The following is a 25647-nucleotide window of genomic DNA, read 5'->3' as shown; positions in this document are numbered from 1 at the left end:
CAAGGTTGGTGTGTTTATCATTGTCTTTGGTGCCAACGTGTGTGACTGTGCAGACCAATTCTGGATCTGCAAACTTTGCCATTTGGTCGGCATGTCTTTTTTTTTTTTTTTTTTTTTTTTTTTTAATGTGTACGACTCTGGGCAAAGGCTTCAGAGCCTGCTCCCAAGGCCCAGTAGACCTCATACATACCACAAACCACCACATGTCACCACTTCGGAGCTAACACCCACCGTACATATTAAATACATGCTTGGGCTGTCTCATACAGGACTGATGTACTGGTATTAGCAGAGGTATTTTCATAACATGTCGGCGGGTCTTCAGGTAAATCAGTAAAGTCTACGTCATGAAAGTCAAATCCTTAAACTTTTCCCTGCCCCAGCGGGGATTCGACATTAGGACTGCAGGCCACTTCCCTACCGATTGAGCCAAGGCGTTGTTTTGATTGTGCCTCGTTGTCTGCGCTCTTCTGGCAGATTCTGAGATTCTTTGAGATGAACGGTTCCTTCACTGAAGAGGACCCGCCACTGTTTGCTGTCCACGGCTTTGGTTAATCATTTGGTATGATGTTGCATTACTTCAAAGTTGCCCTTATATGTTCTTTTTCTCTTTTCTTCTGTTACCCTGGGTTGCGGTTTGCTGCAGGGAGTTGGCCATACAGAACCTGGTGGGGAAGGCGGCGCTCAGGCATGCGGTACACGTCTTTTTTTTTTTTTTTTTTTTTTTTTATGCGAGGAAGAAGGAACCAAAAGCCGCGAGCCCGCAATTGCTGTTCCTTCCAAGAGAAAAGCAAAATACAAGAGAGAACCAAATTCAAGATCCGATCATTTCGAGATGCCTGGACACACTGCATTTGAAAGACTGGAGATCATAGCTAGCAGGAAATACAGACAGAGGGAGACAGTTCCAGAGTTGACCTGTTGCATAAATGAAGGACTGGGAGTAACGGTTAACTCTTGCATTAGAGAGTTGGACAGAAAAAGGATGAGAGTTTGCTGCTAGACTGGTGCTACACGCCCTCCCAGCTGCATTTTAGCCAGCATAGTTACTATACTGGTTGACTTCGCCTGCTCGAGAATTTGTGAGTGAGGGACTTTATCCTCCCATGTGAGTCCTAGGGTGCACTGTATGCATCGGATGTGAAAAGACTCAAGTTGTTTGATGTGACGCTGGGAGGTAGTCTAGGATTCAGCACCGTCTATGAGGGTGGAGAGGCATACAGCCATATACACTGATACTTTCGTCTTGATTCTCAGGTTGGTGTTTTCTAAGACTCTGGGTCTAAGACATCCAAAAGAGGCTGAGGTGCGGCTGATTCGTGCAAGGACTTCTGCATCAATGTCATGTTTATCTGTGAACACACTTCCAAAGTAGGTAAAATTCTCCACCTGTTCTATGTTTTTGCCATTTACCTGAAACGCGAGAGGCTCGGCTGGGTTTCTTTGATATATTATTTCTGTTTTATTGTCATTTATTTGGAGCTCCACTACTTGGTATATGCTAGAAATGATGGTATGACTGTTACAGGGCTTCTGGGGTAGATCTAGGGAGTAAGGTAGATCTAGGAAATGAGCCATTTCAGTCATTATGTTTGAAGACGTCTGAAATTAAATAAGTTACCATCTAGACAGAAATGGATTTTCACTCCATCATCAGGGCTCATTTGTTGGTGACTTAAAAGGGTGACTAAAGTGATGTTGAAAATGACAGGAGCCAGGACACATCCTTGCTTCACTCCCGCATCCACAGTGAATGATTCTCATCTGCTCCCACCAATGGACACACAAGCATTCAAGTTGTCATGCAGGCTCTTCAGGATGGCAAGACACCATTAAATAAAGATCTCTGTTGACAGTGTCAAATACTTTTTCAAGATCGATGAATGCAACATATTAGTCACAGTTCTCCTCGTGCCATTTCTCTTGTATCTTTCGGGCAACAAATATCATATCACAGGTGCTTCTTTCCTTCCGAAACTTACATTGTGCTTCAGGAAGTGTTGACTCAGTCGGGTGTTTTGTTTGTCCGGAAAGCAATATCTTGGCTTGTACTTTGCTAGTATTCACAAGGAGGGAGATACCTCTGCTGTTGTCACAGTTTAAGCAGTCCCTTTTCTTCTTATAGATGGTTACAATATCAGAAGTTAGCCATTCAGATGGAATTCGTTCTTGGTTCCAAGTAGTCAGTATGAGATCATGGAGGTGCTGGTCAGGTAACTGGCCCCCCTCTTTGATTAGTTCAGATGGTATACCATCAGCGCCAAGGCTTTTTATTTTTTGGAGATCAGATGGCCTGATCCGTTAATGCAAGTATAGGTGGGACATCAAGACCTGCTGTTTGAGGAGCATTTGGAATGTTAACACTGATACTGTGCTCCACCGAGTTTCCTCTGGGTTTCACTTCTGAGATTCTGGAAATCAGTTTAGAGTTAAATAGCTAAGATGAGCCACCCAACTGGTGTGCTCTATTTCTCATTGCATGGTCATGTATGCCCTCAGCATTTTTATCAAGCCGGTCTTTATGATAGACAGTGGAGAAGCCTAGGGTTTGTTCTGCAGTGTTTTGCAGCAGTGTCTAAATGATCAGCCACTCTGTGTCTAGGTTTACTGCACTATTGTTTGGGTCATTGAGAGAGCTTTTCTGTAATAGTGCTGCGGAAGGTGTTACAGGTTGCCGCATCCTTTAAAATACTATAGGTTAGTTTCTTGGAAGACAGTCTACAGCGCATTGGTGGGCGCATGACAAGCTGCAGTTTGATGAATATAAGGTGTGTTGAGCATTTAACACTTCTCATAGCTCGGGCTATAAGAACTTCTCTTCCATCTCGCTGCCTTGCAATGACATAGTCAAATAGGTGCCAGTGTCTTGATTGTGTTGCATCCATATGGTCTTGCATTTATTGAGATTTTGTGATGGTTATGACATGAATGTGTTCCAAACAGAACAACAATGGCCTTAGACTGTTTTCCTTATGCTCAGACCAAGTCTGGTCGTCACCAACACTTTTTTTCAACTTAAGAATAAACACAAGACCACATGGATGCACCCATGATCTAGACACTGGCACCTAATTGCTTCCGTCATTGTAAGGCAACGAGATGGAAGAGAAGTTCTTATAACCCAAGCTATGAAATATGCTGAGTGTTCAACAGACCATAACTTTATATTCACCAAACTGTAGCTATTCATACACCCACAAATGCTCCGTAGACCATCCTCCAAGAAACTAAATTGTAGTATTTTAAAGGATGCAGCAATATATAACATCTTCCGAAGCACTATTACAGCGAAGCTCTCTCATTGCCCACCACTTGACCCAAACAACAATGCAACAAACCTAGACATACAGTGGCTAAACATTATGACATTGCTTCAAAGCACTGCAGAAGAAACTCTAGGCTTCTCCACTCGCCACCATTAAGCCTGGTTTGATGAAAATGCTAAAGGGCATTATCTTCTTGCAATGAAGAATAGAGCACATAACAACTGGTTGGCTCATCCTAGCTCCTTAACTCTTAAAACTGATTTGCAGAATCTTAGGAGTGAAACCCAGAGGAAACTGTATGGCATGGAGAACAAATAGTGGACTGAGCAAGTAAAAGAGCTGCCAAGACTGGCTGATATTAATAGTTTGTGAAACACACACACACACACACACACACACACACACACACACACACACACACACACACACCTATCAAAACATAACATCCGCCCTCGTTTCGCGAGCGCTGGTGTTAAAACTTGACATACTGAGGGATCTCGGAAATTACTTGGATAATTAAATGGCCGCTTTAGCATGACCTATAAAATAATATGGTTTCGTAATAACACAAAGTTATGATAGAATAGTATAGCCTCCGCTTCAGTCTAGAGCCTGCATCATACAGTTAATATTAAAGTCCAAATGGACTACTCCTCGAATATACGCGTGGATGGTTCAAAGCTTCTTTGTGTACGAGTATATCGGCAATACCGACTTTGGCTGTAATCCTGGTTTAATCCTACTGTCAACTTCAAACCCAGACCTGAATATGGACCTTAAAAGATCGTATTCTCAGCTACAATGTAAGGCATACAACTGTAAGCTCTAAAATCCACCTGTGTCGTTCCTAAAACCCGCCATATTCCCGTTTCCCCTTCGCACTCCCCCTCATGGCATGGAAAGCGTAGTGAGTTGAGCAGCGTCTGGCAGGTCCGCTTTAAGGCACTGCGTCTGTTGTGTGTGTGTTTGGTGAGGGAGGGAGGGTATCTACTTATAACTCCAACCATGTCATCATCATCATCATCATCATCATTATAATCATTATATTTATTATCATCTTTTTTTTCCCCCCTCCGAAGGATGAGATGAAGTAGGATTCAGAATACATGGAAAAAGAATGTACGGAACTGAGAGAGCTATCAACATTATGCCCACTGAAAGGTGCCAAAACCATGCCATCTGTAGCTTTTGATGTCTGTTTACAATTCCAGCCATATACACCTGACAGACACACCGGCAGTCACATCCTCCCCTCACGTCTCTCAACTTTAAGGCAGTACGTTTGTTCTTTGTTACAGTGTGTGTGTGTGTGTGTGTGTGTGTGTGTGTGTGTGTGTGTGTGTGTGTGTGTGTGTGTGTGTGTGTGTGTGTGTGTGTGTGTGTGTGTGTGTGTGTGTGTGTGTGTGTGTGTGTGTGTGTGTGTGTGTGTGTGTGTGTGTGTGTGTGTGTGTGTGTGTGTGTGTGTGTGTGTGTGTGTGTGTGTGTGTGTGTGTGTGTGTGTGTGTGTGTGTGTGTGTGTGTGTGTGTGTGTGTGTGTGTGTGTGTGTGTGTGTGTGTGTGTGTGTGTGTGTGTGTGTGTGTGTGTGTGTGTGTGTGTGTGTGTGTGTGTGTGTGTGTGTGTGTGTGTGTGTGTGTGTGTGTGTGTGTGTGTGTGTGTGTGTGTGTGTGTGTGTGTGTGTGTGTGTGTGTGTGTGTGTGTGTGTGTGTGTGTGTGTGTGTGTGTGTGTGTGTGTGTGTGTGTGTGTGTGTGTGTGTGTGTGTGTGTGTGTGTGTGTGTGTGTGTGTGTGTGTGTGTGTGTGTGTGTGTGTGTGTGTGTGTGTGTGTGTGTGTGTGTGTGTGTGTGTGTGTGTGTGTGTGTGTGTGTGTGTGTGTGTGTGTGTGTGTGTGTGTGTGTGTGTGTGTGTGTGTGTGTGTGTGTGTGTGTGTGTGTGTGTGTGTGTGTGTGTGTGTGTGTGTGTGTGTGTGTGTGTGTGTGTGTGTGTGTGTGTGTGTGTGTGTTTTGGGGGCGAGGATGTTTCTACTCTTACAGTAACTACAACCAAGTCTCATATAAAACAGTTTAAGTTTATAAATGAGGAGAAGTAATCAAAAGGCAACACCTTCACCCTACAGATGGTCTAAGGAACAAACATTTTACTCTGCCCTGTGACACTGACATTCGACCGACTGTTCTCTAAATCTTACTTCTTAATTTTTGTTGACCCTCCACCTCCCTACTAAGTTTGGCCCAAATCGGATCAACACAGATTTAGCTGACCTTGCCCTGTGACCCTGACCATTCACTAACCGCTCACAACTCGAATCTCATCAGCCTTTACCTGACCCTTAATCCTCGCACCAAGTTTGGTTCAAAGCGAATCAAAATTGCTAGAGCATTAAGACCGAAAATTTAACCTTGTCTTGTTGTCCTGCCCTTTGATGGAATGTTCTAAAAACTGAATTCCTTCATCCTTGTTTTGCCCTTAACCCTTCCACAAAGTCCGGTATTAATCGGATAGGTAGTGCTTAACCTGACCTGTCCATGTGACCTTGACTGCTAACCTACTGTTTTCAAAATAAATAGATCAACCCCTTGGATTGCCCTCAAGACTTCCACCAAGACTGAGTAAAGTCAGATTTTTAGAAAATACTTTAGCATTTTGTACGCACACACACACACACACACACACACACACACACACACACACACACACACACACACACACACACACACACACACACACACACTGATCTTGTCCTGTGATTTTAACCTTTGACTGAGCGTTCTTACAATCGATTCCTTTCGTTCTTGCCTTAAAATTAGATCAAAACTGTTTGGCATACTTTGTTCGCAGACAGATAGACAGACAGACAAAAAGAAATAAACTATTGCCGAACAAAACTTCACACGAACTACGTGCGCGGGGGTTGCAATAAAACTGGGCTATGGTGTTTGAACTTCATAAATCTCACGTGATTATAATGTCTCCTAATAACTCTAAGGATGTTACCTGTAGGAAGTAATGTCTGGAGCTTATAAATACAGCCGAACAGCGCTCAACAAAGGAACCTATACAGTTTCATCATCCCTTGCACCTCTCCACTTTAAGACAATGCGTCTGGTCTCTGTTATGGCGTGTATGTGTGGGAGGGAAGGAATTATGTCTCTACTCACACCTCCAACGATACTGATTTGAACATTATCAGCCTCACTCATGAATAAATCAATATTACGTCAGAATCTCACCATTAATTCCTACTTACAATATCACTACTTATATTGTATATCAAACAAAGCCAGTTATAGACAGACTACTGATGCCAGGACCTCATAAATAAAGCCAGATTGCATGTCAAGAGCTCATAAAAAGCCGCATTACGTCAAGACCTTGTATATAATGCCACAATATGATATCAGAAATTCGTAAATATAACGTTTCTCACATTATCTCTACTTATACCATGATGACATTTGTAGACACTGTCAAAAGCTCACAAGTACTGTTTTAATTAAAAATAATCCATGTGATTTGTGTTATACAATAATGTTGGGAATGTCGGTATTCATAATGTCTCAGCTCATAACTACAATGACCTACTGTTTGAAGAAGAGTAAGTCAAAGGTCAAGGTCACATTGCAAGATCAACTTAGAGTTTTAATCCGATTCAACAAAACTTGGTGGAAATGTTAGGGGTAAGGTAAAAACGAAGGGATCTGATTTTGAAAACAATAAGTCGAAGGTGAAGGGCATAAAAAAGGTCAAATTTTGTTAGCATTGTCTGTGTTTGCCTGCATTAGATTCACCTCATTCTTACCGTGAGAGCTCGCACAGTGAAGAGATTAGACTCTGTTAAATTTCTGAGTGTTGGGACAAAGTTAGCATTTTATTCCAGCTAACGTTAGGCGATTTTTTTCAACTGAGTGAGTCACAGGTTTCTGAGATAATGCCGCTACTAATCTTCTCATGATCAGGACAACGCTACCATTCTATTGCACCTGGCGCCAGACGATATTATTTTGCTAAGTAAGAGTCATAGGAGCACGTCAATGTTATATGGGTAGCTAATATTATGCAGGTATTACTCTGATCCCCTCGTCTTTAGCATATCTTTAACCATCTCAGTTGTATGATCATTTTTTCTTCAGTTGAGATTGTTCAGTTTTTGCTGCAGCCACAGGGGCTGTAAAATCCAATGTGTGTCCCTAACTGTATAATTCTTTCACTTTATCACTCACTCATCCTCTCACTGAGCCACTGTGCAGTGAGTTTTTGAAGAATGAAATCTGGCATCCACAGAGTTTCATGAGCGTCAGCCTTATAGGGAGAGTGTTGAGGAGTAGGGGTGACAGTGGTATGTTGTGCTTCTGGGACGTGTCTGAGATTTGAATTACGTGTGGTGTGCATCTGGAGTGTCTCAGGAGTGTCTAAGATGAAGTGAATAGAAAAGCGAAGGACACCTTCTGGGATGTGTTGGGGTGGTAGATACGGTTAGGCTAGATGCGGCTATTAAAAGTATCCTTTGTTTTGTCATTAACGAGGTGGTGAGGAGGGGTTAATTGGAGCTTTCACATTAAGAGGTCTTCTCTAAGTTGAAAACAAAATCTGGGGGCAAGAAGAATAAACTAAAAAGACACGCCACACGACTGAAAAACCTCTCTTTCTCCCCTAAAAAAAAATCTGGAGATAGCAAGAATAAACAAAAGAAAAAAAAAATGTCACCCGACTCAAGGGGGTAAAAAATGAAAGGCTGGAGTAGGCATGAATAAACTGACACATGATGCCACCGAAGTCAACCAGTTTAGACTGCTTGCCCAGGCCAGCCAGGGGGTTTATGCTATCCCCTTAACCCTTGTAGCAAGATGATGTATATTTCAGTGTTGCTACCCTCAGACGATTTTGTACCTTAGGTGACTTGGAAGGGTTAGATAATGTCTTCATTAATCCATCAGCGTAGCAGATTTCCTAAGCTGAGTACAGTCGTCTGGAGGTAGCGATAATAAAATGAAAGCCAAATAACATTGGACTAAGGGGCTTAATGTAAGAGGTGTCACATAAGCACGTACAAAATGTTCATGAGACAGCAAGAATAAGTTATAAAGGACGTCGTCGCAGTGAAAGACATACGTGTTCACACGAGGATGATTTTTATAGTTGGTTGCTCTTGCTATCAAGAGATGGTTTTATTCAGCCGAGGAGGGATTTTCGAATTACTATGGGGCTCTACTAAATTATAATGTCACCTGCTAGCAGCAGCAATAACAGGAAGTCATGACGTCCTAGGGCTAAAAACTTAAAAACTTAGAGATTATTTTCGCATTGCTTATTACTATATCCAGACAATTTCTTACACAGAAGAGAGATTTTTCGAACGGTAGGTTCAGGTGTAGCCTTCGTTAACCTGCTAAAGCTCAAAAAATTTCCACTAAGATGAAAAGAATCCCTCAAAGTTAACAAGAATAAACCCAAACAAGATATCATCGCGCTATATGGCGTAAGTAAAGCTGTGATGTACATTAATTAGTCTGATGGTTGCAATAACACTAGAAAAAAAAAGACGTCATTGTACTGAGGAGGTTAATCGCCTGACTACAACGTCTTGTTATAGTTTATTCCTGATAAATTCGGACGATTTTAATCACCTTATGAAGACTCTCTAGTGATAAACTGTGTGTGTGTGTGTGTGTGTGTGTGTGTGTGTGTGTGTGTGTGTGTGTGTGTGTGTGTGTGTGTGTGTGTGTGTGTGTGTGTGTGTGTGTGTGTGTGTGTGTGTGTGTGTGTGTGTGTGTGTGTGTGTGTGTGTGTGTGTGTGTGTGTGTGTGTGTGTGTGTGTGTGTGTGTGTGTGTGTGTGTGTGTGTGTGTGTGTGTGTGTGTGTGTGTGTGTGTGTGTGTGTGTGTGTGTGTGTGTGTGTGTGTGTGTGTGTGTGTGTGTGTGTGTGTGTGTGTGTGTGTGTGTGTGTGTGTGTGTGTGTGTGTGTGTGTGTGTGTGTGTGTGTGTGTGTGTGTGTGTGTGTGTGTGTGTGTGTGTGTGTGTGTGTGTGTGTGTGTGTGTGTGTGTGTGTGTGTGTGTGTAGCTCGTATCTTGCAGTCTTTCAGAGTACAACTTGAAGAGTTCTTTATCCAGGAGGAACGTTTTCCAGGCTATAGCAGGCTTGATCTAACCTGATACAGATCCGGAACTCTTTTCAGCTCAGTTAAGATTAATGTAGTCAGCAACGTGTAGATGGATTTGAGGGTTGATTTAAGTAGCAATCATGGAAACTCATTCCTATCTTCTAACTAAGGCTCATTGCGTGTCATGCAGATTTGATTTCTTTCCGTCAGGTGAAAAGAAACTGTTGCCAAGTTTGTATCACACTCCATCGTTAAACTGTACCTCCTAAGGATGTATGTGGGGTGTGAAGTACAGACGTCTCTGATCAAAGGATGGTAGAGAGTATGCTTAGATGGTATGGTGACAGAGAGGCTGGTTATCAAGGGAGAAAAAATGGCACACATGGGCAGTAGTAGCAGGCTTGAAGAGACAAGGCGATGGGTCATAGTGGCAGATGAATGTATGAATATGCGACCTATGGAAACTGACGAAACAAAAGATTTCCCGAATGGCAAACAGGGAAGTTTGAAATTCTATACTGAAGTGTAGATACAAATGACAAAAATGCGCTGTAGTCTTATTGATAGTCGCCGGAATGCTCTCTGTCCTACATGCATTATAGAGCACTGTGTAATTTGTGAATACTGACAGGAGTAACCGGTGTTGCCTGTAAAACCCAATGAACGTGCATACCGGTACTGCCTGCGACCACTGGGAGAAGACCTCAGGGCCCCATTTTACCCATTGAACCTATGTTCCTCCTCGGGCCTATTTCCCAAGGAATATATTCTCCATGGACCTCTTCCTGCCGTGGATCTATCTTCCCGCTACCCTCCCACTCACCAACTCTTCCCACCCACTCACCTACACTAAAAATCCACCCACCCACCTTCCCACCCACACTGTTCATTTACACCTACAAACCCCCCCACGCCACCCCACAACACTCACCCAACTCTGTTCACCCATCCACCTTCCCAACAACCCACTCACCCACACCTACACATCAACCCACACTACCCCACTACATCCACCCAACCGTGCCCACCCATGCACCCTGTCCCTCGACATCTACCCGTTTACTCCACCCACCCTGTCCCTCTACACCAACCCATCCATTCAACCCTGTCCAACCACCCCACCCTCTCTGCCCACCCCATCAATCCGTCTGCCCATCCGACCCGTTGCAGTTAATAATGATATGGTTGTAGAAGTTAAAAAAAAAAAAAAAAAAAAAAGAATGGCTACTATATTTCCACCATGCTGACTAGATTATAATTAGTTCTGATGCTGGCCATTAAGGGCGCCACATTAGCAACTGTAAGGTACAAATTTAAATTAAGCGTAAAAAGTTATACCTGTTGGAGCTGTTTAGATAGTGCTATGAGTATATGCATCCCCTCTGATGCCCACTGGGGACAGACAGACAGAGAAACAACCTCGTATATTATATATATATATATATATATATATATATATATATATATATATATATATATATATATATATATATATATATATATATATATATATATATATATATATATATAAACCTCTTACATATTATATATGCATATAGATAGATAGATAGATAGGTAGACATAGATAAGATAGATAAATAGGTGGACAGATAGATAGATAGATATAGATAGATAGACAGATAGACAGACAGATAGATATATAGATAGACACATAGATACAGATAAAGATATAGGTAAACACGGATTTTGGTCGCCGAGGTGAAGCCATGAAACAGAAGACTTGCATAATGCAAAACAAAATTATGTCCTCCATTTCATAGGGTTCACAAACAGTTCTCCATATTGTGTGTTTTCCTGTTCCTATGCCTAGATCCATTCCACCTCAGATTGTAGTAGGAAGTAGGTTAGGGAGAAAGAGTGTCGGGATGAAGATGATGATGATGATTATGATGATGATGATAATGACAAAATTCCTTAATACGCTATACTTATCTTCTGATTGCGGAAGTAGCCTGCATAAATAAAGAACATCAAGTTGTCATAAATAAATGATAAATAAGAAGTGCTGGTGAGACTCCCAGGTCCACGAGAATACGGCTTGACTGGCATCACTGAAAGCTGTGTAAAGCTGACTTGAATGCGTGGTCTATTTTTCTCAGATCTGCTGTATACGTAACTCTGTGTGTGTGTGTGTGTGTGTGTGTGTGTGTGTGTGTGTGTGTGTGTGTGTGTGTGTGTGTGTGTGTGTGTGTGTGTGTGTGTGTGTGTGTGTGTGTGTGTGTGTGTGTGTGTGTGTGTGTGTGTGTGTGTGTGTGTGTGTGTGTGTGTGTGTGTGATGACTTGAGAATATAACTTTTCTGACTAACCAATATATTAGAATGAAGTGTTTATCTCTCTCTCTCTCTCTCTCTCTCTCTCTCTCTCTCTCTCTCTCTCTCTCTCTCTCTCTCTCTCTTCTCTCCCTCTCCTGACTCATGTCTTCACAGCACAAGGCGTGAGGAAGGTCAAACATCATATGCCTGCCAGGAATAAACCCTTAGCATCACCACTCTGCCATTACTTTTAACACTTGCGGCTTAGGGCACGTATTTCTAACTTCCCATCCCACCTCTCTCTCTTTCTCTCTCTGTCTTTGTCTCTGTCTCTGTCTGTCTGTCTGTCTGTCTGTCTGTCTGTCTCTCTCTCTCTCTCTCTCTCTCTTTCTCTCTCTAAATCTGTGTTAAAGTTCAGTTGTTTAGCAAATAGCAGGAAGTATCACCCATTCTGGCATGATGGCAGTATGGTTCAAAATTCACAGCCCTGCACAGTGATAGGACAGAGGTTACCGGGTTGAGATATACACAGATTGGTAGATATACAGATACTGGATAGATACAAATGGGTAAATAAATAGACAGGGTCAGATAGATAAACAGACTGATACAAACAGTTGAACATATAGATGGATGGATAGATAAAAAGACCGATACCCAGGGGGCAAATGGGCATTGTTATAAACGTGGCATATTATTTTAATCCTTGGTGCACAACCTTGGTAATCAACTACTGTAAGTCGGGAATTCAAGATGGCATGCAAGATGGCTGCCATATCCATAAATGTTCATAAGTTGGTCATAATTTGCAATAATTTCAAGCGTAATACAGGTTTTGTAGTTTGTTTGGTGACAAGGAATTCGTTTTGTTATAATTTCGAAATAATTTGACATACCTTTACTTGTAAAATCAACTACTGTAAGTCTGAAATCCAAGATGGCTTCCAAGATGGCTGCCATATTTATGAATGTTCATAAGTTTGTCTTACATTACACCAATTTCAATAAGTTTTTTTTTTTTTTTTTTTTTTTTTTTTAGGGGCAAGGAATTCATTTATGATACATTCCTTTACCTGTAATTACCCTCCATCTTCATTAAATGAGGATGGTACAATGCGAGCATATGGAACAAAATCAAGTCTTGTGAAAGCTATAAAGGAGGATACAGGCATGAGCAGTTGTGAAAAGTTGCCACAGTTCAACAAAGCATGTGCATTAGTGATCGATGTCATGCACTGGGTTCATCGTTCATCAGCTGTGAAAGATGAAAAGTTCTCTGCCATTGCATTTAGATACAAACAAGCAATTCACAGTGAAGTCTCAGCTAATGCAGTGGCTTTTCACCTGTGTTCTGATCGCTAATGAAGTCCAAGTATGAACGAAGCAACAAGACAGATGAGGACTGGTAAGCCAAAAACAGTAAAAATATTTGATGTCAGACCAGTACAAAACACCAGATCATTCAGAGTTCGTTGCTTCTTCTACAAACAAAACACAGTTACTTGCCTCCTTGTGTAATAAATGGTGTCAACTCCAGTCTTCAAGTCCTGGTGGCACCCAAATTTGTCTGGTTGGTGGTTTAATTGAAGGAACAAAGTCAGTAATGTTGTAAAGTGGAAATGTAACTCCAGTCCCTGCCCTTGCATCAACACATGAGGAGGTAGACGCTCGTATTGTTTTGCATGGCTTGTATAGGTTTCAAGTAGACAAAGTTGGTCAGGTTATTGTTCATTCAAGTGATACATATGTTATTGTCTTCTGTACATATTAGCATCCACCATGTTGAAAGATCTTCCTTAAATTCGGGTCAATTCAGCAACAGACAATTACCTTGCTATACATGACACTGTCACTGTAACCACACAAGTGCCTCAAACTTCCAACTGTTCACAGTGTAAGTGGCAGGATACCACCAGCAATCTCTTCTTTTGCCAGCAAAAGAGGATAGTTAGTGGCAAGTAAAAAAAATTCACCTGGATATTCTGGAAGACTTTGGCAGTGACAGCATTGCTATCATAACTAAAAATATTATCAGTCAGGCTAGGAATTTACTTGTCATCGTCTACACAATGAATGACGAGACGTCAGATGTTTCTTTGAGTGAGTTTTGCACTCATATATTTTCTGCGAACAAGACCACATTTCTCAAGCTTCTTCCACCTACTGAGGATACTTTTATGCATCATTTGAAACGTTCTACCTTGGCAACAATCATTGGCAAGACAGCACACACTGCAAAGCCTGGCACTCCATCGCTGGATGAATATGGATAGACAGTAAAGCAAGCAGAACTTGTGTCAGATTCAGTGACTGCAGAATTGTGGCCACCAGAGATGTTTACATCCCTTCCATGTGGTTCCAGAAAAGTTTGATTAAGAAATTGTTCATGTGCCAAACAGAATGTTCCATGTTACCTTGTCTGCAGATGCCATGGATCTCCAAAGAGCTATTCCATAGATCAGCCCTACCAAGAAACTGAGAATAGCCCTGACTCTGATTAAATTGTCTATATATATTGTATTTCCTTTTCACCAGTCTGAACAGGATTACCTCTGTATTGGATTAAATCTCAGTATTAAATATTTTAGTAGTTATAACGATTGCGTTATTATGTGTTTCATAAAAAAACAGTGTTATGGTGTAAGGCTGAAACGTTTAATTACTGGAACATTGTAAAGGATGATATAAGAACTTATATTCATGACATGTTCAGTTATTGACATTTCTCTGATGTGTGCTGTTTGTACACCCAGTAATTGTATTTTTGCTAAATTTCTCGGTCATAAGTATGTAAACTTTCTAAAGAGAAGAAAATATGTTGTTCTATCTATCTATCTATCTATATACCTAGGCTGCATCCCCCAAGGAAAGGGAGGTAGCCGAGACAGGACGACTCACTCTCCATTTACTCATCCATTCAAACACATTTATTCGCATCTTAGCCCCAAAGGGGAGAACGGACAGATCCTCACTGCATCACAACGCACAAGGGTCAACTGCGCAATGCAATCAGTGACATCCACAGCAGGGCCCGACAGCAGAACTGGTTTACCCCTGCCACATCATAACAGACCCATCCCCTTACCCGCACCTGACCTGACTAGCTGATCAGACCAAAAGCGGGAGAATATCCCCTCAGGGCTGCGTCATCACTTATTCATTCACAATTTCTCTCCATTTATTTCTGTCACGCACAGCCACTCTTCCTTGCTCAACAGACATCCCTCTCACATCCAGCGCTCTCTTCACACTGTCCATCCATCCTATTCGTGGTCTTCCTCTCAGTCTTACACCTCTCACATCAGATCTAGTTATCTTTTTCACCAATCGCTCATTATCCATTCTCTCCATATGCCCAAACCATTGCAACACCCTCTGCTCAACTCTACCAGCCATCTCCCGAACAACTCCAGTTCTTCTTCGCACTTCATCATTTCGCACTCGATCCATACGCGTCACTCCACACATACTCCTCAGACATCTCATCTCCATTACATTCAAACTTTTCCTCTCTGCTACACCCATATTCCATGTTTCAGCCCCATATAATGCAGTCGGTACCACAACACCCTCATACAGCCTTCTCTTTACATCCATTCTAAGCGAACGACATTTAAACACTTTTTTCATTCCTCCCAGCACCTTTCCTACTTCATTTATTCTAAACTTCACTTCTGCATCTATTCTTCCATCCACAGCAACATGTGACCCTAGATATTTAAAACAATCTACCTCCTCAAGCAACTCACCATTCAAAACTATATTCATCCCCCTACCATCTATCAACCTCGTACACTTCATCACTTTACTCTTATTCTCATTTACTTTCAATTTCCTCCTTTCACATACCCTTCCAAACTCCTCTACCAACTGTCTCAATCTCTCCTCTGAATCAGTCACCAGTGCAGTATCATCTGCAAACAGCAGCTGCTTCAGATTCCACTCTCCTCCATCAACATTTACCAGACTCAGACCACCTAAAACTCTTTGCATTCACCTCCTTACAACACCATCCATGTAAATATTAAACAACCAAGGCGACATCACACATCCCTGTCGCAGCCCCACTCTCACGGGAAACCAATCACTCACAGCATTTCCCACTCTTACACACGCTCTACTATTTACATAAAAACTTTTCACCCCTTTTAGTAACCTACCATCAAGTCCATACAATCTTAAAACAGTCCACAAAGCCTCCCTATCAATTCTATCATACGCTTTCTCTAAATCCATAAATGCCCAAAACACATCCTTGCCTTTCGCTAAATACTTTTCACACACTTGTCTCACAGCAAACACCTGATCAACGCATCCCCTCCCTCTCCTAAAGCCACACTGCTCATCACTAATCACTCCCTCTGTACCCTCTCTAACTCTCATAATTAACACTCTACCATACACTTTACCTACAACACTCAACAGACTTATACCCCTAAAGCTAGTACATTCATACTTATCACCCTTGCCTTTATACAACGGGACCACACAAGCACTTGCCCAGTCAACTGGCACCATACCTTTCTCAAAGCACACATTCAATAATCTTACTAACCAGTCAACAATATTCACTCCACCACCCTTCAGGCATTCCACAGCACACCCATCCATACCTGCAGCTTTCCCTGTTTTCATCTCCTTTACTGCCTTCTCCACTTCCTCCTTCGTGATCAAAGAATCATTCAACTCTCCCAACACATTTATTCCTTGCACCCTTCTATTTGCCACAATCTCAGCCACCCTTTCCTCCTCTACATTTAACAATCTTTCAAAATACTCTGCCCATCTCTTCCTTACTGCATCCATCTCAATTAACATCCTTCCATCCTCTGCTTTTACTCGTTCTTCCTTCCCAGACTCTCCCTTTCGCACCCTTTTCACCTCCTTCCAAAACATTTTCTTATTCTGTTGAAAATTCTCTGTCAGCCGCCTACCCCACCTCTCATCTGCTGCCACTTTAGCATCACGCACAGCCCTTCTCGCTCTATTCCTCTTTTCCTTATACCTTTCATATGACATCTCATCCTTCCTCTGCAGCCACACTTCATATGCACGTCTCTTCTCAGCCACAGCCATACTTACTTCCTCGCACCACCATTCACTTCCTTTTCTTACACCACCACCCACATGTCTCACACCACACACCTCTTCTGCATGCCCCACCACAGCACTCTTAAACAACTGCCATTCCTCCTCCACGCTGCCATTTTCCCGATCTTTCACTGCGTTCCACTCATCTCTCAATTTCTCCTGATACTCTATCTTTTTCTCTCTTTTATCCAACTCACTCACTTTCAAAACCTCCCTGCCACACCTAACCCTCCTAGCTCTCACCCATCTCTTACCTACTCTTAACTTTCCCTCCACCAGGTAGTGGTCAGACATACCTCCACCCTCCCCTCTCAGAACTCTCACATCCAACAATCTTCCTATTACATTCCTAGACACAACCACATAGTCCATCAAGGCTCTATCAACAACCCTTCCACCCTCCTGTCTCACCCATGTATACTTATAAATATCTTTCTTCTCAAACAGCGTATTCCCAATCACCATCTCTCGCTCAACACACATCGCTATCATTCGTTCCCCATTTTCATTTCTTCCAGGCACACCATGCATGTTGTTCATTTTAATAAATCATTAAATTTAAAAAATATTTTGTAGCTTTGAACACAAATAATACTCTTTTTATTCTGAAAGCTAATAATATGACACAAATGTCCTTAAAACATGAATATGATTACATACAATTTAACTGACAAGTTATCATCATATAGTAAATAGGATCGGCAGCCATCTTGGAAGCCGCCTCGGATTCCCAGCTTACAGTAGTTGGTTTCCAAGGCTGTTCACCTGGATACTGTTCCTGATGGTCTAAGGATTAAAATGATATGCCACAACCTTTTATAACAACCCATGTCTGGTTGACATGAAAAAAATGTCTTTTGCCCCTTGAGTAAGATAGATGGGCAGATGGACAGATATGATTTACGTAAGGAAGACCCAACGGCTAGACACCTGCAGAAAAGCTGACTTTCCTAGATAAACCGAAGTAAACCAGAGCCAAATTCAAGATCCGGTAGTTTCAAGATACCTAGATACATTAAGTCAAAAAGAATGAGTTCCAGGCAAACAGAAAAAACAGACTGAGAATGAAAGTTCCAAAGTTTACCAGTGGTATTCATGAATGACTGAGAATATTGGCTAATTTTTGTACTGGAGAGCTGGACATAGATCGGTAAACACTGGCTTATAAATAGATAAATAAATAAAACTATTAGGAACTGACAGAAACAAGAATCAGCACTCACAGAGTGTACCCTCGACCACATACTAGTCTAAGGACAGCCTCTTTGTCTCTGCTCCTGTGACACTGACCTTCGACAGAATACTCTCAGAATCGAAACTTCATCATACCGACACCTAAACCATTGCATCAGCTTTCCTTCAAATCAGATCAAAACTCTTTGAGCTGATTTTGCCCAGTGACCTTCATCTTTGACCCCTCCCTCTGACCTTGAACTCTGACTATAATCAAAATCAACTTTCTTTATCCTTGTTTTAACCTGAATCTTTTCACATGATTTAGTTTACATCGCTTAAAGACTAAGCTGACTTTACCATGTGACCCTGACTTTTGACATTGACTTTTGACCTAATAGTAACTCAACCTCTTGAGTGATCGTCGTCGACTCATGCACTCAGAACTATACTGTTTTAAATATTCAGTTTACACGCAGACACACGGGTGGTACCTTGCCTTGTGATCTTGACCTTTGACTGATTGTTCTCAAAACTGAATCCCCTTGTTTTTGCCTGACCCTTAACCCTTCCATTAAGTTTGATTAAAATTGGATCAAAGCTTTTTGAATCGATTTTCTCATGTAAGTTTGGCTTTTGACTTTTTCTTATGACTTTGACTCTTGACTGACTGTAAGCAGAATCGAATCCTTCCTAATTATCAAGCTTTCCACAAAGTTTGGTCTAACTCGAATAAAAAAAATTTTGACCTGACCCTTGTGTATGCCGTTGACCTTGAAGCTGTTGTAAAAAAAAAATAAATAAAATCTCCTCTGATGACTCTTAACCATTCGACTGGATTGGCTAAAATCGGATTTAACCTGCGTGAGTTATAGCATTTGTTAATCCTTACACACGGATCGAACACTGACATTGTCCTGTGGCTGATGATTGCAAATTGAACAAAAAGCGGTGCCAAGGCACTGCAAACCCGTCCTCGGCAGTCATTTTAAAAATGACGTATAAACACAACAGGATATCTAGTCAAAGACGTCACATATTAAATTTAGAGTAAATCGGGTGAAAACTGATGACTTTATGCCCTTTTGAAATTTTAGGCCGGACCCACCTGACACTGACCCCCCTACCACAAACTGGGGATGACCCCCCTGATGTAATGAGGCATGTTATAGGAAGCAGATTTGAAAGATGCACCTCTAGGTTTTGGTTTCATGTCGATATGAATTCGAAAGGAGTTATGGCGTTTTTTTCTTTTTTTTTACATGTTTTGAGTTTACAGCCTGGGCTTTGGCCCAATTTGGCCCAAAATTTAATCAGTTGATCAGAAAGTCATAGCCCATCATCCCTATAATTTTAGTCAAAATCGCCCCAGTAGTTTTAGCATAAAGTTGTTAACAGAGAGACAGACAGATAGATAGACAAACAAACAAACAAACAAACAAGCGGACAAACCAAGTGAAAATATCACCTGTCTCCGAGCCCTTCCGGGAAGGGGACGAGTGATTGTTCCATTCGTGCCTTACCCACTGTGTTCCCACATTTGGTTAAAGATGGATAAACGTTCTTTATTTTGCTGGGATGGGTCGATGAATGACTTAGATCAGTGACCTTGATCTTTGATTTGTTCTAAAAAAAAAAAAAAAAAAAAAAAAAAAAAAAAGAGGTTTCCCCATATGCTGTCCCAGAAACATTCCACCTAGTTTGGTTAAAATTGGGTAACACTGAGTTATTTCGTTCACACACACACACACACACACACACACACACACACACACACACACACACACACACACACACACACACACACACACACACCGCTCATAATATAATACCGCTTAGCGAGCCGTGGGTATAAGTATATAGATAGATGCATTTAGAAACATATAGATATAGGTAAATATATAGGAACAAACAAAGAGAGAGAGAGAGAGAGAGAGAGAGAGAGAGAGAGAGAGAGAGAGAGAGAGAGAGAGAGAGAGAGATTTAAAGAAGACACGCCTGTCTCCTCAAGGTCTAGGTCGGCATTAAATTACTGTCCCTATTTCTACCTGTATATCTGTCTTTATATTTTAACTAGTGCTTGTCTTTAAAAATCTGTCGACCTGACTAATAGCGTTTCCATCTCCAAATCTTTGCAAATATCTTTTTCTTTGTTTCCGCACTGTTATTGAACCCATCACAATGACCAGTCCTGAAAAAAAATATGTATACTGTATATATTTTCTCATTTTTGCGTGTCGTGATTTCCGATAATTTCGCTCCGTCGCGTAGTGTGCTGTCGCCAAAATATTTACATAGTATTTTTCTGACACTCTCTGAACTTTCTCCTATCTAATAAAAAAAGAATTGTGTCGCTATACATTACTGTTCTCGTGAAAGAAATGAGCAAACACACACACACACACACACACACACACACACACACACACACACACACACACACACACACACACACACACACACAGCTTAACTTCATTGACAGAAATTACTGTCTCCATTTCTATCATTATATCTGCCATTATGTTGCTATCTATATTACAGTTTCTATCAACATTCTCCATCTGTTTCTACCTCTTTCCCACGGAACAGTTCGCTATGGGTGGGCAAGGCAATTCTCGTCTACAGAGGGTAGTGAAGGAGGAAGAGGAGGAGGAGGAGAAGGTTTAAAAAAAAAACGTTGTTATGAAAAAGATTTAAATCTAACTATGGTATAATTACATACTTTTTTCAGAGAGCTAACTATGGTAATATTTGTGCTTGCTAGGAGCCTCTATCATCATCAGCCGTTTGAGTATCCACTGCAGGACCGGCCTATCCCGACCGAAGTCGGGACGATACAGCCAATGCAACTCTACCAAGTGGCTTAAGCTGTCTAGTAGAGAATATGTAGGGTGAGAAGTGCTTGTTAGTGTAACTGTCGTGTTGGAGTGGCTTTGGATGTGTGTGTAGTCTGTGAACCAAGTGTAATCGGCCCGCGCAAGCCGACTGGGTGCAAGCATACTTTATAGTAAGCAACACTGGTTCAACCACAGAACCCCTGGTGTCCGCCAATGTAGTAAGGGGCCGGGTGAACACTCCCAAAGTTTATTACCCTGGCGGGGCGCGAACCCTGGCTCACCCGTGTTCAAAACGCACACTCTACCACAGAGGCTACACACACACACACACACACACACATACACACACACACACACACACACACATACACACACACACACACACACACACATATATATATATATATATATATATATATATATATATATATATACAGTATATATATATATTATTTTCATCTACAGCACATCATGTAATTCCTGCCAATTCATCCATGGATCAGTAGGACAGGGTTTTCTTTTTTATCCTGGTATAACAGCCTCATTATGATTATTTAGTTTCATTTTATTCCCCTTACAGCCCCTCATTCCGATGGTCTATTAATATTTAATTCCTGCAAAAACAGTCACCTATTTCAGTACGATGAAGCCTTTATTTTGTTCTTGTCATACCAACACTCTTGTTTTTAGCAAAAGAGAGAGTCCTTGTAATGAAGAGTAGAAAAGCCCGCCACAACTCAACAATCAAGTATCCACACAAGAACCCGGAACTTCATACATATTATGTTCTCCAGGATATCACCCCGCTAACACAAGCCCTACAATCCAGCAACTCCAAAACACCATACTTTTAATCTCCAGAAACCCCTTAAATCCAACATTACAGCAAGCACAGCCTCAGAAAACTCAAGAACCCCACACATCCCTTCCCCAGAGACTCCCAGAACCACAAAACCCCTATATTCAATCATCAACATCATTTGCTTTCCAACAGCTCCACAACTCATCATCTTTAATCCCCAAATAACACATACCACACACTTCGAATCTCCCATAATAAAAAAAACAGAGACTCAACCCCAGTACCCCCCCAAAAAAAAAAAAAGCAAAAAAAAAAACAAAACTTAAGCCTAAGCCTTAAATTATCCCACAACCTCAAACACCAGAAGACACACCCCAATACCCTAGAACCTCAAACTATAGAAAATGAACCTCAGAATAATATAAACCCACACCCTGAAACCCCAGACAAAAACCACAGACCCTAAGACCTCACAATCAAGAAGTCAAAATGCAAAACTACAAAAACGGAACTGCGGTAATAATAACGACCCAATCCCTCAAAATGAACCCTAGGAACCTCAAGCCCCGGTATCTTAAACCCCAGAAAATACACTATAACCTATGATAACACACACACACACACACACACACACACACACACACACACACACACACACACACACACACACACACACACACACACACCAAATAAAAATAAAAATAAAAATAAAATAAAATACCATGCTATACTCGTAAAAAGCTGACCATCAAACTTTTTAACTTCTACTTCGTGAAATTTCAACTCCATAAACCCCAGAATGTCAAGTGTCATTTTTTTTTTAACCTCAATCCGATAACAGAAACCCGAAAACCATTACCAGACCCATTATATAATTCCACGAACCTCTCACAGCCATCAGCACTATAACACCCCAGATCTTTTAGAGCTTCCAATACCATAATATACGAGTAAACCCTCACATCTCACTTAAACCTAAAAACATAGGCAACCCTACGCTGTCGCAACCCTACACCGACCAAGCACATCCCCCCCCCCACTTCCCCTCCCTCCTAACCATGCGCATAACGCCCTCCCCCCTGTATATGACATAGAGACACTAAAACTTTAAAAGATGACAAAGAAAACCATCCACATCATCTCAATTTCCACCATCACCATTATCGTCATCACCTTCATCATCAGCACCTCAATAAATCATCATCACTACAATCAGCATCATCATATCATCATCACCTCCACTACACCATCATCATAATCATCATTTCGACTACCACCACCATCAATCATCATCTCAACGAACACTACCACTACCATCATCATCATATCAGCTATCACCACCACTATCACCATCATCATCATCATCATCGTCATCATTAACACCAAGACCACCACACACACTATCATCATAATCGCTACCGTCATCATTTCAACTATCACCACCATCATCATCATCATCATCGTTGCAACCCTCCACCAGACCAAGCACATACCCCTCACCTCTCTGTACACCTAACCAAGCGTATAACGGTCCACACTCCCCCTCCCCCCGTATAACATAAGAAACATTAAAACTTAAAAATTTCAGTAGTTAATTCATGGTAAACATAACCTAGTCCCTGAGGAATTCTTGTGCAGGGCACATTGAAATGTGATTTTTTTTTTTACCTTTTCATAAAAAAAAAAAAAAAAATTAGGACAGCATTCTACCTATCAAAAGGCACCAGTTCAATATAAGACACATAACTATGTGAAATTTCATGACTTTCTGGGGGGAGGCTGTGGCTGAATCGGTAGAGAGGCGGCCTGGAGTCCTGATGGACCCAGGTTCGAATCCCGGCTGGGGCAGGGAACAGTTTAAGGATTTGAATTTCATAAAAGCTGACTTTCCTGATCTACCAGAAGACCCGCCGACATGTCGTAAAAATACCCCCGCTAATACCAATATACCAGTCCTGTATGAGACAGCCCTAGCATGTATTCAATATGGACGGTGGGTGTCAGCGCCGAAGTGGTGATATGTGGAGGTGTAGGAGGACTACAGGGCCTTGGGATAGGCCACTGCTCCCGAGATATAGGCTCTGAAGCCTTTGTCCAGAGTCGGAGACAAAAAAAAAATATATATATACTTTCCGAGATTTGCTCCGGAAACGAAATCTCTACGTCCGGCCAGCCGCCCAGCTGACCTGCTGCCCAACTCTACGGACGGACACCAATGATAACAGTACCCTCCTCTGACTTTGTCAGGTGGAGGGTAAAAAGCATAATACAAACCTCATAATTCCACTAAAACCTTAAACACCGTAATATACACCCCCTACCTCCCTAAAGTATATATAACACACCACAATGTTAACCCCACAATAAAATACCCCAGATAATAAAATCCCAGAATATAAAACATCAGATACTAGAACCCCAGAAAATAAAACATCATATACTAGAACCCCAGAATATACAACCCCTGATAATAAAACCCGAATATAACACCACAGGTAATAGAACACTACAATTAAACATCAAGATACCAAAACCAGTCACAGCATCACAGATAATAACACCCAGAATATGAAAAATAAGAGGAAAGTAGAAACGGACGCTGTGACGGGCGTTACTGCGGTGCTAACTTCCGACCCTTGAGCTTGTATTTTTTTTGTTTTTTACCCACTCTCCTGGGATAGCACTACTCCATCCAGGTTTTCAATGTTACTCACTTATTTTACCTGCAACCCAACAAAAAGCGGTGTCAGGGCACAGAAAACTCGTCCCCGGCAGTCATTTTAATGCTGACGTATAAACACAAAAGGATACCAAATCAAAGATGTCGCATCAAATCTGGAGTAAATCGGGTGAAATTTCACGATTTTTTGCCAATTTGAAATTTTAGGCCCGACCCACCTGACACTGACCCCCCTACCGCTAACTGAGGGGTGACCCCCCCCCCCGATGTAATCAGGCATGTTATAGGATGCAGATTTGAAAGGTGGACTTTTAGGTTTTGGTTTCATGTCGATATGAATCTGAAAGGAGTTATAGCGAAAAAACGATTAAATTTTTTTTTTTTTTGGCCCTACAGCCTGGACCTTGGCCAAATTTGGCCCAAAATTTAATCAGGTGATCACAAGGTCATAGTCCACCATCCCTGTAGGCTACTGTTAGTCAAAATCGCATCAGTAGTTATCGCGTAAAGTTGTTAACAGACAGACAAACAAACAAACAGATAGAAAGACAAACCGAGAGAAAACAATACCCGTCCCCGAGCCCCTCCGGGGAGGCGACGGGTAATAAAGGGAAAACGACACCTGACTCGAGTGGTACCAGCTGATCACACCAGGATCGAACTCTAACGTTATCGAGTCGACAGCCTCGTGGCAAGCAATGCTAACCACTCGACCACGGCGATGGCGAAAATGTGGGGAAAACGAAGGAAATGTCGACGATATGTAGGGGAAACTGATGGAAATGAGAAATGCTGAAAAAACTGAAAAATATTGGAACAACGAGGGCACTGTGATGAAAGATAAGGAAATGCGGGGAAAAGAGGGGTGTGAAAATGAGGGATATGTGGTGACACTGATGGCTAAGTATGAGGGAAAAAAATGAGTCAACAACAAATGATGGAACACTGAGAAAACTGGACTTAGGTAAAAACTGAGTTCTGTGTGAAAAATTGTGGAAATGTGGGAAGACACTGGATATGTGTGTGGTAAATGAGGGAAAATGTGGCAAACCGGAATATAGATAGATAGATAGATAGATAGATAGATAAATTCGTACTGAAAACTTAACGGACTAAGTAAACAGGTATGTTATAACATTAGCTAGGATGACATAATCCTCATTTTGCTTAGGTTATCACCAGATGATTTTAATCATGTTAGGGAGGGTCAATAATACATACGGGTTTATTGAAAGTTGTATCAGACCCAACCGGACCAAAATGTTTCCCCTAAACAAAATAATAATATCCTGATGACAGCAAGACTAGACTATAACCACACATCTGGTGTTCTGATGGGCTGTGTATGGAGGCTGAATAGCTGTTGTTGACAGCACCACAACCATGCTAGACTTTCCAGTACACATGCACAAACATTTTCATATCACTCGC

This window comes from Coenobita brevimanus, chromosome 13 (assembly GCF_032717465.1).
Source record: "Coenobita brevimanus isolate Jiangsu-jjx chromosome 13, ASM3271746v2, whole genome shotgun sequence".
In the NCBI taxonomy this organism is placed as follows: Eukaryota; Metazoa; Arthropoda; class Malacostraca; order Decapoda; family Coenobitidae; genus Coenobita; species Coenobita brevimanus.
The sequence above is the reverse complement of the archived record's forward strand: the minus strand, read 5'-3'. Positions refer to the sequence as shown.